Genomic DNA, 16,126 nt, shown 5'->3' with positions numbered 1-16,126 from the left:
GCGAAAAGAAATCCAGAGAAAGATTTCTGACAACACGCCCCACAGGCAGGCCATTGGATGGGTCAGTGTCCTGTCACTGCCCCTTGGGATGCCAGCACAACCACTTGACTTCTCTGTCCTGCTCTCTGTCTCCCAACACTCGCAGCTGGTCCAGGCATTGCCGCTGAGCAGCTGCAGGGATAGTGCTCCAGGCCTGTCCCAGCACACAGCCTTGACTTTTAGGGCAGCCAGCTCTGCCCCCTCTTCCTCCCGTCCCCGTTTTATGCCCCTGACTGCAGTTAGTCCCGTTGCTATAATACAGTTCCTCAGAATGTAATCACATTAAACCTTTATTATGAACAAAGCCTCTTGCGCTGCAAGTTGATGGGACAGAGGAAAACTTTTACTGCTTTTCAATGTGTAATTAATGTACATGCCATTGCTTTCCAAATGAATTTTTGTCATGGGAGATAGTTATGGCTGTAAAATGACAGTTAGTTTTGATGGGGTAAAGAGTATAGGTTACACTCTTCTATGAAGCTGACAGAGTCCTCCCCCGATCTTACTGCATAATCAGCATTACTCACGCTGGCTTCATCGGAAGGGACTGGATCAGGACAATGCAGCCCTTTGGATACAAAGCGGAGACTCCATTCGCTGGGTAATAACACAGGCGAGCTAATAAACAGCCTGAAGTTGGGAGCGTGCAATAGAATTAGCCCAGAGTACTTGTGTGCAGTCAGCCCACCTGTTAGAGACCCCTTAAGTCTGGTTACTTAGCTGGAACCACCAAACATCTGAGAGGGTGTCACAAAGAAAAGAGCACAAATGAAAATGTTCAAAACACCTTTAAATAAAATACCTGCTCTTTCCATGGAACGTGGACTGGGTCAGAGAAATGATTGGAGAGGCATCAATAACATAGTGGAGATTTTTTGTTTCTGCCTGTTTTCATCTTCGTACTAGAGTGTTTCTGTATTGCTCTCCTCATGCTCTGGCCGTGGTGCTGAATGGTTAAGGGACATGGTATGTGGGGTGACCCAAGGCCGTCATGGTCAGAGAAGCCTAAAACCATTTCTGGGAGAGGAATAGCTCCTTCTAAAGATGGCTTCTAAGCCTAGTCTTATGACTTCAGAAAATAGTTTTTTCTGCATCCTTGGGGGTCAAATCGTCAAAAGTGGCTTCTGAAATTGAACTCTGGTTTGATTGCTCAACTCTGCGTGGGTGGGATTTTTCATGCCCCCATGTTTATACATATAGCTGTCTGTGCACATTCTCTTGCAAACAATATGGGGCATGAAAAATTGTGTGCATATAGACGGGCATGTTAATTGTGGGTGCAATTGCAGGTGAAAGGTTGAGGGCCTTCTGAAAATTTGCCTCCAGAGACCTGCAGTAATTGGACTCAGATTACTGCAGACACCCCTTCTTATCTTAGAAGCTTCACAGTGGTCTAACACCCCCTGAAACTGGACCTGCTATGGTCAGACAGTATGTGCCCCCAGAAATGTGCTTATAAAATGCAGTAAACCTGAAAAGTTTACCTTGGAAGCGTAAGTGAACACTGCAGATTCCAAGCTCAGCAAACATGCAAGAAAACACATGTCCTAAACATGGGTGGATCTGCTAGGCTGAGGCATTTATGCAATGAACACTTGAAGACTTAGATTGGCAATTATATATTCCCCAATGTGGAAATCACACTGCCCTTGTAATGCCTCCCAGAGGGCCACAGGGGGCAGTCTCCTGCCCCATATGCTGCAGATTAGCTTTTCTCTGTAGATCTGTAATGGGCGTTGAGGGGGTGGGAGAATTGTGCATGGTGCCAGAAGGATCCCAGTAAAAATGAGAACTCAGCAAAAAGACCCAAGGTGCAGGGAAAGGTCTCAGAAGTGGCTCAGAGAAAGGAGATCCAGATTTCATAATAAAAGCCCTGTTCCTTAGTTCTCAGTCACAGGGGCTGAGTGTGAACTAGACTGTGGGTTTCAGAGGGGCTAAGGGAATTAGACCCATTGATTGTATCAGTCCCATTGATCTGGGCACCTCATTCTTTTAGGCACCTGTGATAGGGTACACTAGGCCACCAGGCCCCCTGCTTGAAGCCTCACGGTCCTAGCACACCCCACCACAGAAAGCAATAGAGGTGAGTGCTCCAGACTGCGCAGAGAGGCTGTGGGGGGAAAAAGCCAATCAGGGAGAGGCTACAGGGATCAACAAATCAGAGTGGTGCAGGCCCAGTTAAAAGGAGCTGCAGGGCCTGAGCAAAGGTTGCTGCCTGGAGCTAGAGGACCACGGAGGGTGCTCCTGGCTGGCTGAAGAAGCTGCAGCACCAGAGCAGAGCAGTTGCTGGCCGGGGCTGGGGAAGCAGGGAGGAACTCCTGACTGGCTACTGGGACTTAAGCTGGAAGAACCCTGAGGTAAGAGTGAAGGTGAAGGGGCCATGTGGGAAGTGGCCCAAGGAGTAGTAGCAGCAGATTTAGGGGGAAGCAATGGGTGGCTGCTATTTAGAGGGTCTCTGGGTTGGGGCCCGGAGTAGTGGGAGGGTCTGGAGTAGTGGGCGGGCCCAGGACCCCACTCTGGCCACTGGTGGAGTGGCCTAACCCCAAAGAGGGGAATTTAACAGGCCCAGTGAAAGGGGCTGAAGACACTGAAGAGGGTGAGCATTTGTGGACTGTGATACACCCCCAGATGGGGACCAATGAGGGCCTCAGCTGGAGAGCTGGGATCAGAGACTGACTGCTAAGGGCGAAAAGGCTCCAGGGAGGAAGCCCTGGGGGCATGGTCCCATACCAGGGTTGAGAGAGAATTGAAAGCTAGCCCAGGAATGGGCCGTAGACATTAGTAACTGAGGGTCTGGCAATGGGCCCTATTGCACTAATTGAGGCCTGAGCCCAGGGATGGGGCTGCAGGGCTGAGTCACGGAGCACCCACCTGAGAAGACCAGAACAACCAACAGTGCAAGCAGCACTAGCTGAGGGAGGCACGTGCACCTGGCCAGGGGGTGCTCGTGAGAGGTGAGCAGCACATGATTACAGGCCCCATTTGTAAATCCCAGCCCTAGTGCTCAGCTAGAGTCAGGACAGCTGCATTCTGCTCCTGTCTCTGCTATTGCCTTAGTGTGACCGTGAGTGAGTCATTTACCCTCTCTGGGTAAAGGTCTCAAAAGCATCTATGTGATTTAAGAGCCTAAGTCCTGGTGACTTTCAGGCTTCTAAGTCACTTAGACCTAGTCTACACTTGCAGCGGCATCTAGGGTATGTATAGTTACACACTGCAGTGAAAGGCAGGTGGTGTCCACACTCACATGCAGCAATGAAAGGCTCGGGCGGGGGCAGGCAACGGGGAGAGGCTCCAGCAGCAGGGAGCTGCCACCTTTCCCCCCTGCCAGAGTCTTTCACTGCAGCAGGAAAGGATGGACGCAGTGGGACACTACACTGATAAAAATGGCAGTGTAGATGGGGTAGGGATGGCTTGACCATGTGGAGAGCCATGTAGCATACATACCTTGGGGTTCAGGTGTATAAGGCCCTCTACCCACCTAAGCAGTCTCTACACTGCTATTTATACCCCTGCTAGCTGGTGTGCAGAGTCTAGGCACAGCTGTCAGTGTAGACCTGCCTGAAGTCCTTTTGAGAATTTTACCTATAGTGTCTCAGTTTCCCATCCGTAAAACGAGGATCACAAACCCTATTTCTCTAACTTAGGAGGGTGCATGGTTCAGATCACTGCCTTTTCCAGAAGCATTTTAAGATCTTTTGATGAAAAGACATATGAGAAAGGCTGAAGGAACTGGGGCTGTTTAGTTTGGAAAAGAGGAGATTAAGTGGGAAGATGTCAGTGGTCTTCAAATACTACCTAAAGAAAAGTTGTTCTCTCTTGCCACAGAGGCAATGGGTTCAAACTACAGCAGAGCAGATTTACATTACATCTCAGGGAAAATTTCCTACCTGTAAGAGCAGTAGGGCAATGGAACACACTGCCTAGGGAGGCTGTAGAAGCTCCTTCACTGGAGGCTCTCAAAAAGAGGCTGGAGAGCATCTGTCTTGGCTGGTTTAGACACAACAAATCCCGCATCTTGGCAGAGGGTTGGACGAGATGACCCTGGCGGTCCCTTCTAACATTGTGGTTTTATGATTCTATGACTATAAGCTCTTCAGGGTAGGGCCTATCTTCTGCTATGTGTTTGTACAGTTCCCAGCACAATGGGGCTCCGATCTGTCTGGGACCTTTGGGATCTACTTTAACTAATAATAATTATTATTAATAATAAAATAAAGTAGTTAATAGAAGTGCTGTAGATGGGTAATATATATAAATTATATATGTATATAATTTAAATAAAGTGTACATTTTTAACAGTGAGTGGAATTAATCATCAGAAGAACTTACCAAGGGTGGTGGTGGATTCTCCATCAGTGAGAATTTTAAAATCAAGATGGGCTGTTTTTCTAAAAGATCTGCTCTAGAAATGATTTTGGGGCAGTTCTCTGGCCTGTGTTATACTGGAGGTCAGAGTAGATGTTCACTATGGTCCCTTCTGGCCTTGGAGTCTATCAATTTATACAACTAAAGGGTCAGAATCTGCCCTCTTTATTCCCTCTGAGTAGTATCTTAGGCCCAGATACTTAAAGGTATGAGGGTGCCTAATTCCCATTGGTTTCAGCAGGAGTTAAAGACCTAAATACCTTTGGGGATCTGGACCTTACTACTTGAGAACTCTCAGTGAAATGAATGGGAGCAACCAAGGAGTATGTTACAAGTCAGCAGGAGTGAAGGTGGCAGAATTTGTTCCAAAATGGTTTGGCCGGTGAGTATAACTAAGAGCAATCCTCATCTCCAGGTGTTTCTTTATTGTGCCACTCAGAGCTCATTCTCCGTGTGAGGGATTCAAGCAACTCATGATTGCTTTATTTGGGGGGAAGTAGGTGATTGGTGCATGAATAGCAAGAGCAGAAGGCACAGAGTGATCTAGAAATATCTGCCATCAAGGATTTTTATTGGGTTATTTTCCCCCATTCAGCACAATGATGTGTAACAACACTTTCCCGCACAACCTACACACACAGTCCCACTGCTGTCGCAGCTGCACGGCAGCAGTGGGGGCCGGGAGAGGGTGCTTGTTGGGACAATTTTCTCAAAATGTCATCTTTCCTAAGCAATTTAATGTAATGGCTGTGGGATAATAAGGCTTCCCTCTTATGTTCTTTCTGTTAGGTCCCAGGCAGATCATGATAAAAATGCGCGGGACGCGGGTTTCTAAATGGATCCAGGAAAACAAGTCCTATCCCCCACTCTAGTACAGGAACCAGAAAACAACAAGAGCATTTGGCTCTTCTTGGTAATTCCCTGCTTAGGATTCCTGTCCCTTTAGCTAGTGGAGTCAATTTAGAGCCAAGAGATACTCAGTAGGGGAGCAATGGAGGGCCACCAATGCAGAGCACTGCGCCTGTGTCGTAATGGAGCTCTGCCTTTGTGCATGTCCGTCTGTGATTCATGCTCAGGACTAGGCTGGGGGATAAATGCACTGACGGACTACTTGAGATGAGCAAACAGTCTACAGCAAATCAATGATTTTTGTTTTCTCCTGTTGGAATTTCTGGAAACAAGTTGCAATTTCCTCTGTGTTCATATGCACCCAGAGCCAGGTTGTCACCAAAGGCAGCGTTTTAAGTTTTTTTTAGCAGTGTTCTCATGCGCAGAGAAGACAGATTGTGCAACCAAGAGCCAATCACACTCTCTGGCGGGAAATTAAAAACAAAAACAACCCCCCCCCCAAAAGCAGAAGCCACACCCCCGAAAAAGCCCCCAAAACAAGCAACAAGCAAAATATAGACAAAATAGGCAATTACACAAAGAAAGAAGCCAAAATCCGTTTACTATGAGCAGGCGGCCTCACTTGATCCTTCCCGCAGCAGGCGAGAGGGGTAAGGCCTGGGAGTAGTCCGGGATCTCACTCAATCGCTGGCCAGACTAGCTTTTTTAAAATTTCTTCCTACTCTAGGGAGCGCTGATGCTCGATAGTCTAAAGTTTATCTGTCTCTGTTACTTTTGATTGGTCACGTGTCATGTGATATCATTCAGTTTCCTGATTGGATGATCATAACTCTTAGAATATGGAAAGAAGGGCTGGGAGAAGCCACTGGGGTTTGGAATTCCTCAGGGAGTGGGAATGGCCTGGGGAGAGGAAGCAGAGACCCAGGGTTAAGGTGTTGTAGAACATATTAACCCTTTTCTTTTATTGACCACACAAGCCTGATCCAAAGCATTGTTTCTGGTGACTTTAGAATACTGTAATATTTATTGGCCTGGGGCAAGGTTTACACTGAATTTTCTTTCAGTGCATTTATTCCAAATATTTCTATAGGTGCATACCAGGCTGTTTGCAAAGGGTGAGATCAGATCCTTGTCTGGTTTCCTTACTCACCTCTGTGCCAGGACTCTGGTAAGGGGTTTGGGCAGCACTGTGACTTGCTGGGTTAATCAGTCTCAGAAAACTATGATAGAAAGGACATGAACATTGACTCGCCTCTACTGTGTGTCCCTGGAGAATAACACTATGCAAGGCGCTTCTTGTTGCTAAAAGCATCAGAGGGAAAAGGAGAGACATGGTGGAGTAACATATTTAAAAGCTTCTCCATCCTCAAAGAGCATCCAAGGGGAGCTCCTTGCACCATGTTCTCTGCTCGCTCTGGTTCCTGAACGAGCATCCTTAGACATTGATTTCAAAGGAGCAAAGATGCAAGACTGCTTTGCTGTCTCCTCTACTGACGGGAGACCCGTGAGAAGAAGCTGCATTGTGCTCTGAATATGATACAACTCACACTCACCGTGATCTCAGGCAGCCAGAGTTTGCAACCAAAGGCCAACATACTCATAGCTATCTGCTCTGGGCTGTTTCCTATAACAGTGTGAAACACGGCAGTTTCAGTTCCCATAGCTTTCAATAACATTTCGGGGAGAGAGGCTGATTCCTATTGGCCTGCACACCTTCTGAATTTTGCACCGTTTGTCCCAAAATTAAAAGCAACATTCAACTGAAACCTCAAAGATTCATTTTGTTTTGAGTCAAAACAAACGTGGAGGAGTTTGCCTGGAACACAACTGCTCCACTTAAAATGTTTGTGTACCTTCAAAAAAACCTTATTCAGGGTTTGGGTTCCGAAGGAAATCCAGAACCAAGACCAGGAGTTGGCATTTTATTCTGAATAGAGTGGCCTGAAAAATGGGAAAAACAATTTTGCATAAAAATTTCCCAGGAGTTTCCATTTTGCAGCATTAGAAATGAAACAATTTTTGGTTTATTTTTTCAATATTTATGATTTTTTTTTTTAAGTTTCAAAATTTCCATTTTCCTCCTTCCTCGCTTTTTGCCACAAAGTGGATTCAAGTGATAGTGTCCAGGGTTCAGTTTTGTCTTCCTTTTCTTTTCCTTTGTTTCTGGTCTCTTTTGAAAAGTTCTCCAACTTCGGAACTGTGGCAGGGTTACGGCATTCCAGTTGTCTTGCTGTGCCCACCATGTTTCCACCACTGATGTCCTTGTTTAAAGTTGCAGAGTGGAAAACTGGAAACCACGAACAAAAAGGAAAATAACCTCCTTCCCACCCCCGGCCATCACTCCTTTGGTGGCAAAAAACAGAAAAGAAAGGGGAGAAAAATCCAGACTTGAGAGGTGGGGAATGGTTTCCAAAAACCAAGATGGAAAAATAAAATTCAAAATAAAAATTTTACTTTAATTTCATTTAGAAATTTGCATATAAAAATCGCTAATAACAATTAAATTTGCCCAATGACCCATTTAATTAAGGCAAAACTCAGTTTCTCAGTGGGAAATTTTTTCCTTCAAAAACTTTTGACTAGCTCTGTTTCTGAACATTTTGACGCTCAAATTCCCTTGTGTCTAAGCCTAGCCATGAGAGGACAGCATTTAAATAGCACTTAGATAGTAAGATTTTAGGGGTACGGGCTATATTTTGTTCTGTTTTTGAAAGCACCCAGCACAATGAGGTCCAGCTCCATGACTGCGGCTGTTACATGTTATGGTACAACAAATAAATAAATAATAGTAGTCATCATAATAATGAATAGGTTCAGTTGTTGCTGGGTCCTTTTAACATGTGTATTTCCTCTGTCAGAATCACAGAAGATTAGGGTTGGAAGAGACCTCAAGAGGTCATCTAGTCCAACCCCCTACTCGAAGCAGGACCAACCCCAACTAAATCATCCCAGCCAGGGCTTTGTCAAGCTGAGCCTTAAAAACCTCTAAGGATGGAGATTCCACCACCTCCCTAGGTAACCCATTCCAGGGCTTAACCACCCTCCTAATGAAATAGTTTTTCCTAATATCCAACCTAGACCTCCCACACTGCAACTTGAGACCATTGCTCCTTGTTCTGTCATCTGCCACCACTGAGAACAGCCTAGCTCCATCCTCTTTGGAACCCCCCTTCAAGTAGTTGAAGGCTGCTATCAAATCCCCTCTCACTCTTCTCTTCTGCAAACTAAATCATCCCAGTTCCCTCAGCCTCTCCTCGAAAGTCATGTGCCCCAGCCCCCTAATAATTTTTATTGCCCTCCACTGGATTCTCTCCAATTTTTCCACATCCTTTCTGTAGTGGGGGGCCGAAAACTGGACACAATACTCCTCACCAGTGCCGAATAGAGGGGAATAATCACTTCCCTTAATCTGCTGGCAATGCTCCTACTAATGCAGCCCAATATGCCGTTAGCCATCTTGGCAACAAGGGCACACTGCTGACTCATATCCAGCTTCTCATCCACTGTAATCCCCAGGTCCTTTTCTGCAGAACTGCGGCTTAGCCAGTCGGTCCCTAGCCTGTAGCGGTGCATGGGATTCTTCCGTCCTAAGTGCAGGACTCTGCACTTGTCCTTGTTGAACCTCATCCAATTTCTTTTGGCCCAATCCTCTAATATGTCTAGGTCACTCTGGACCCTATCCCTATCCTTCAGCGTATGTAGCTCTTCCCCCCAGCTTAGTGCCATCCGCGAATTTGCTGAGGGTGCAATCCATCGCACCATCCAGATCATTAATGAACATTTAATGAAGATGTTGAACAAAATCAGCCCCAGGACTGACCCCTGGGGCACTCTGCTTGATACTGGCTGCCAAATAAACATCGAGCCGTTAATCACTACACATTGACCCTGATGATCTAGCCAGCTTTCTGTCCACCTTATAGTCCAGTCATCTAATCCATACGTCTTTAACTTGCTGGCAAGAATATTGTGGGAGATTGTAACGAAAGCTTTGCTAAAGTCAAGGTATATCACATCCACTGCTTTCCCCATATCCACAGAGCCAGTTATCTCATCATAGAAGGCAATCAGGTTGGTCAGGCATGACTTGCCCTTGGTGAATCCATGTTGACTGTTCCTGATCACCTTTCTCTCCTCCAAGTGCTTCAAAACGGATTCCTTGAGGACCTGCTCCATGAGTTTTCTGGGGACTGAGGTGAGGCTGTAGTTCCCCAGATTGTCTTTCTTCCTTTTTTAAAAGATGGGTACTATATTTGCCTTTTTCCAATCGTCCGTGACCTCCCCAGACCACCATGAGTTTTCAAAGATGAGGGCCAATGGCTCTGCAATCACATCAGCCAACTCCCTCAGCACCCTCGGATGCATTGCATCCAGCCCCATGGACCTGTGCATGTCCAGCTTTTCTAAATAGTCCTTAACCTGTTCTTTCACCACTGAGCGCTGCTCACCTGCTCCCCATACTGTGCTGCCCAGTGCAGCAGTCTGGGAGCTGACCTGGTCTGTGAAGACTGAGGCAAAAATAGGATTGAATACTTCAGCTTTTCCACATCATCTGTCACTAGGTTGCCTCCCCCATTCAGTAAGGGTCCCATACTTTCCCTGACCTTCTTGTTGCTAACATACCTGCAGAAACCCTTCACATCCCTTGCTAGCTGCAACTCCAATTGTGCTTTGGCCTTGCTGATTACACCCCTGCATGCTCAAGCAATGTTGTTATACCCTAGTCATCTGTCCAAGTTTCCATTTCTTGTAAAGCTTCCTTTTTTGTGTTTCAGCTCGCCGAAGATTTCTCTGTTAAGCCATGCTGGGCACCTGCCATATTTGGTCGCCTATACCTATATATTACTGGGGGAAGCTATTGCAGCAAATTGTCTAACACTAGCTTTGAAGGGTGGAAGTAACCTTCCTGTGTTCTGAGTAGGAGTCGAGCGACAGTTTTCTCTCTCGTATGTACAGCCTGTTCTGTGACTGTGGAGCCCCGTGCAGGAGAACAGTAATGTGCCTAAATCCAGCCGTGCAGCTGGCAAGCACTGAAGGGGCCGTGTAGGCAACTCATCGAGACAAGTGCTGTTAGGACATATATTGGGTATTCAAGCAGGAACAATGGGGGCTCAATACTCCAGTGATTGGAACTGTATAAATACCTACAGTGGATTAGATTCTCTATATATGGGCCAAATGCTTAGCTGGTGTATATGGTATATTCCCTGGGCGCTGATCTGGCCCATAATTCTCTGGGCAGGCTGAGCACGGATGGGGGGAAGTATAGGTGCTGCTCAGAAAGGTACAGACTCTGTGACCCTTTCTTACACCGCGTAGTGCCTTCCTACTCTACAGTTAGTCCCTCGGGTGTCAGTGGAACTGCTCGCAGAGGCAGGTGGTACCGACACTACTCAGCATGAGTGAACGCGCAGAAATCCAGCCACCAAAGCTTCTTCATCAGCCTGAGCTTAGTCCAAAGCCCACTGAAGTCAGTAAAAGTCTCTCCATTTATTTCAGTGGGGTTTGGATCAGGCCCTTATTAATTTTATTTTATTACAGTCACCTCTAGAGGCTTCAGCTAAGATCCTGGCCCCTTTGTGGTGGTTGCTGTACAAACACATCCAGAGATATGGCCCATGCCCTGAAGAGATTACCTTCCAAATAGATGAGAAAGACAAAGGTTGGGAGGGGAAACTGAGGCAGAGAGGTGCAGGGACTTGCCAAATTTCACACAGCAAGTCAGTGACAGAGCTAGGCATGGAACTTAGATCTTCTGGCTCCCAGTTCACTGCCCTCCCCACTAGACCACTTCCAGGTGTTCTTTGAAGTAAGCTCTGTGGGATTATCTTTGCTCTGTGTTTGTACAGCGCCTGACACAGTGGGGGCCTGGTTCAGCCTGGGGCTCCTAGGTGCCACTGCAACAGTAATAGTAATTCATTAAGTGTAAAGCATCTTTCTTTGAGAACACTGTGCACCCTGCCATCAGACCTCACAATTCAGGATGGCTGCCTGAGGCCTGTCATCATAGTGACGGCTGCACAGTGCTCTTTTCCATAGAGTTGGTCTTTCACTGCTGCTCTTGTTCTAAGCTAGTGCACCCGGCTGTTGCAGAGGTACGCACCTGCATGACTACCTGAGGCAAGGAACAGATCTTCCTGTGGGGGCAAACTCGTCACTGTATCAGATTCACTGATTTTTCCTTCTCTCTCTTCTCCGTGCCTGTGTAGGTACCAACGCTATGTTTTGTTTCAGTCGGTGCCTACTCCCTAACAGTCCACTGGATTCTGCAGGGACCAGTGAACTCCTAGGACTCAACCCTGGCACAAGCAAGTGCGATCCTGTTGAAATCAGCTGAGCTGAGTTTGCTTGTAGTTTTTGGCATATTGAAGCCAATGGAGTTGAAACTACTCAGACCGGGACGGATTCTGGCCCATCGTGGGACTGCTGACATCCAACTCCTTTCCATGTCCACAGTGTGTAATGTTTTAGGCACGGCACTCACACAAAAACCACCCTCCCATGGGGCTGGAAAGCAGGCCCTTTGTGTACAGACTCGCAGCCATGCCGTTGCATTGATATAAGCTTTTGCATTCCATTCCCTGGGGATTTTGCAGCTAGAAAATAAGAAAGGAAACGAAAAGCTCGAGGAGTACAAGTGTGCCTTACACATCACCCTGGGTTGTAAACAACACACTTGACAAAAACCACACACGAAAAATGTAGCGGTAGCGCCCGGGAGTTGTACAAATGTTGCACAAGTGCAAAGTGGTGCAGGTAGTGGTATACCTAAAGACTATCTTTTCGCTCCTGGTGCTGGTTTTTTTGCAAACCCAGACTCCTACAGATTTAGGATGCAAAGTTTTGAATGAGTGAAAGTGGACTTTGCTATGGAAATCTATGATAAAGCTGTCATGGGATTTGATTTCCAAGTGCTGCTGAGGCCAGCTTATGGTGTTACTAATAGCTGAAGGCCCGTGTTGTCGCATGGGGGTAATTCATAAAGCCATGTGTGTATAAAAGCCAAAAATGGCTGAACTTAAAAACTGAATGGCAACAGACCGCAAATCCCAGCAATGACTGAACCTGGTGATATTCTAAACAAAAAGAGCCCTTAACCACGTGTGTAGCTTTCCATTGCTTCACCCTGACTCAACAGGCATTCATGATGCTTGGGGTTATTGTGCGTGCTGGTCCGCTTGCTGAGTAGGTGGTTGTGTTGATTTGCATCTGTGGGGGTTAACCACTGAATTGTGTAAGTAGCAGTTGGGTGCACAGGTGGGGCAGCTGAGCCAAGTAAAACACCTGCTCTGCAGTCTCCATCATACAACCAATGAAATTATTGCATGCAAATTACTGGAGAGTGAGGGTGGTGACTGGTTGAGTTAACGAGGATATCACAATTGTCTGGAACTGTTGGCATGGCATAGATACATGCCTTATTGTAGCTGTACACAGCATGAGCATATTTAGTAAAATTAAAATGGCTGAGAACTTCAAACATGGACAGTAAGAGACCATGAAATCCAGCGATGACAGAACCCAGTGAAATTCTGAACAGAAATTGCTCTCAGCCATGCTTGTAGCTGCTTCCATCACTTCACACTGACTCAGACATTCCAGACTTCGGAGTGACACACACAGTGACGTTCCTGGAATCTCGTTATATAGATACACAGTACAGAGAGGCATTTACTGCTCAGGATTTACTCATCCCAGGATGCAATGTAAGCCAAATATGGCAAAATATGCCAGACCCAGGACTTTAAAAAGGTGGGCGGTGAGCAGAACTGGAATTTCAAACGTTTCCCATTCTGTTTTGCGTAAGTAGCAGCGGCGTGCCGTGACACTTTTAGTCAGGCGTGCAAAATGGTGTCCTCCATGCAGCGTGACCTCACATGTATGGTGTGTGCAAGGTTGCACTATTTAGCAATGCCATCTTGTTTTATAAAATGGCATCCTCCATGTGCATTTGGGCCGGATGGAACCATCCCGTGAGCACAGTGGGTCCTGGGGCATGCCACGTCTGCCTGGTGCACACAGACGGCATGCTACTGATAAGCAGTGACAGATTTAGAGCAAATCACTTAATTACGGGTGTGAAATTGGAGCCCCCTGTACAGACTGTATTGTTACTTTGCTGCCAGCCCCGTTTGGGGGCAGCACATTGTTATGCTGCAGTCTGGGAGTCAGGCTGTGACTTAGAGTCAAAACCTGCTTCCTGACTTCCCTCTGCTGCCTGGTGCATTGTGGGAGTGGAACTCCAGGCTCTCCCCCCCAACCCCCAGCCCCACTCCACCTGCTCTCTGCTCATCTGCATGGGAGGAGGAGTACCAGCTCTGCAGAGCCTGCATCATCCAATGGCTGGGAGCTGAACCTCGACAAATCCAGATTGGAAATAAGATGCAAATGTTAACACTTTTAAACCATTGGAACAATTTACCCAGGGTGGTGGTGGGTTCTCCAGCACTGGTAATTTTGAAATCCAGACTGGCTGTTTTTCTACAAGATTTGCTCTCGTTCAAACAGGCGTTATTTTGGGGAAGGTCTCTGGCCTGTGTTATACAGGAGGGCAGACTAGATGTGCACAGTGATCCCTTCTGACCTTGCAATATATCAGTCTATGTCCTGTGTTGCTACCTGCAACATGGAGAGCTGATGCAGAGCAGTAAGAGGGGAGCCCGCCTGGGCTCACTGGATGGGCCACAATCTGGACCTAAAGATATGCCCCTTGACGGTCCCAAAGTAGCTCAAAAATAAATAAAACGAAAAGCTGCCTGGCTTTGAATTTGCCTGGAATTGCCGGGCGCCTTTGCCTTGGGGATGCATCGTGACTCCTAAGAGACAGATGCTTGGTGGACGAGTGTGATGAGCAAGCCTGAGTCAAGGCTCTCCTCCACGCTAGGATAATATACTATCTCTCCAAACTCCCCGTGCTCAGCTGGCAGAGTTATGGAGATTCATGGGAGCCTTTTGTTCGTGCCTCCTCTCCCTAGTCTTCCTAATTATGATGTTTTAGTCATGAAATATGCTCTGGGGTTTAAAGCTGAAGTGCCGTATAATCTATCGGTGACATGCTAGTGAAATCATGCAGGGCTCTGCTTGAGCAGGGATGGGAAGCAGAGAAGCACGTGGGCAAACAGGATGCACTCGTGGGCTGACCCTCCTGTTGTTTTGCTCACTAAATAGGTGGATTGTTCAGCTGATCCTGCTGTGTATTTACTAGAGCGAGGTTCAGTGACACTCCCTGGATCCTGGTCTGACTGAACAAGGTTTCCATGCAGGACACACAGCCCTCTTTCCCAGTATATGGACCACAGTTTGCTTTAATTGACCGCTGACCTTCACAATCCCAAATATATTATCTGATCCATGTTACATGGGGGATACTTTCAGCTGAGGGGGGTGGAGGGAATGTAATGTAATATCCATTGCGGTCAGTGGAGATTGACACGGCCAGGATCAATGCCCCGCCAGCTTTTCTGTATATTAGAAATGTTTTAACAGATAAGCACTTTTCTTGCTACAGCTCCTTTAATCAGTTCTTACTCAGCCCTAACTCCGGCAAATTCCTCTCAACGTCCCAGGGAGTTTTGCCTGAGAACAGGCCAGGTAGAACTTGAGCCAGAACCTCAGGGTTTGACCCAATGTGACTGTCTCCAACCTTATTTTCTTTAGGGCCCTTTCATCAGCACTGCCCCCCATGACCCCATATAAACCCGCTGGTCTGAGCTTTCCCACTCAGACGAGTCATTGTATAGATGCTGGAGCAAGATCTGGAGTCAACTGATGACGATGGAGTACTTACTCCAGATTTACCGCAGCGTAGGTGTGGACAGAACTTTATCGTCTTCTGTGATAGTCTGTGTCCTCTGGGCTTCCCTGCTTCTGCCTGAGATCCTTCCACTCATTGATGTTAGGTACGTATGGGCTTCAAAAACTACTAACAAAGTCTCGGCGTAAAGTCATGGTGGATGTTCCACAGAGAGCCAGCAGCGTAGCAGGAGATCTCTGCTGTCTCAAAGGCTGGCGTGCTCTTCTTCCTCCTTGTATGAAGCCCTGCGGCCCAGTATCAGCTTGCAATGCTGCCACCTACAGGCCGCATGAAGAAATCTCCTCACTTCCGAGAGAACCCAAGCATATCCTGGTAAAGCGGCTGGAATGTGGCAACTGGGATTGTCTGTGTGAGTGGAGAGCACCAGGCCTCAGTCCCCACCTTCCCCCTGCCTGCACCCCACTCCTTTCGAAAGCCTTTTCACTGGACATTGCCTCCCCTTGAAATCTTGGTATTTGTTTCCATTTTCCATAATGGTGACCTTGATTCAGCCTGCTGTCTGTTTGCTTTCTGGTTTTGAAGCCCCAACCGAGCAACGGGGGTTATCCCAGGACCGCTGCCTGCTCATTTTTAAAAATGGGGAGTAGATGCCAAATTCCTCCTTGGTGCATCTCTCTGGGTGCCAGTAGGCTTCCACACTGGGAGCTTTGGGCCCAGGAGTCTTGCTGTGGGAGCCAGAATATCGAATCATCAGGGTGTTCAGGAGACAAAAATGAAAAACCTTGGAAAAGGATTAAAAGGATAATATACAGCAGGGTGCATGCAACTCATGCCAATGTGCCTAGCTCCCCTTCTCCAATTGCTGCTTCTTCACCAGGACTTCCATTGGGTCAGATGGGCAAAAATCCTGGGGGAGTGGAGGGGGTTGACGTCTTCTACTGCATGAGGCACAGGTCACTTGCAGGTTTAAACTAGTATAAATGGGGGATTCTCTGTAACTGCAAGTCTTTAAATCATGATTTGAGAACTTCAGTAACTCAGCCAGAGGTTATGGATCTAATACAGGAGTGGGTGGGTGAGGTTCTGTTGCCTGTGATGTGCACGAGGTCAGAGTAGATC

General features: G+C 47.1%; 1 long non-coding RNA gene across 1 annotated transcript; it reads left to right on the top strand.

Moving 5' to 3' along the window:
- Positions 1–2,258: 2,258 nt before the first annotated feature.
- LOC122462800 lies at positions 2,259–7,572 on the top strand. Its single transcript, XR_006285603.1, has 3 exons — positions 2,259–2,396; positions 4,646–4,786; positions 6,344–7,572. It is a non-coding gene; the product is annotated as an uncharacterized LOC122462800 (long non-coding RNA).
- The last annotated feature ends 8,554 nt before the right edge of the window (positions 7,573–16,126 follow it).

This window comes from Chelonia mydas, chromosome 13, assembly GCF_015237465.2.
Source record: "Chelonia mydas isolate rCheMyd1 chromosome 13, rCheMyd1.pri.v2, whole genome shotgun sequence".
NCBI classification, from domain to species: Eukaryota; Metazoa; Chordata; order Testudines; family Cheloniidae; genus Chelonia; species Chelonia mydas.
Note: the sequence above shows the minus strand (reverse complement) of the source record. Positions and strands in the feature narration are given on the sequence as shown.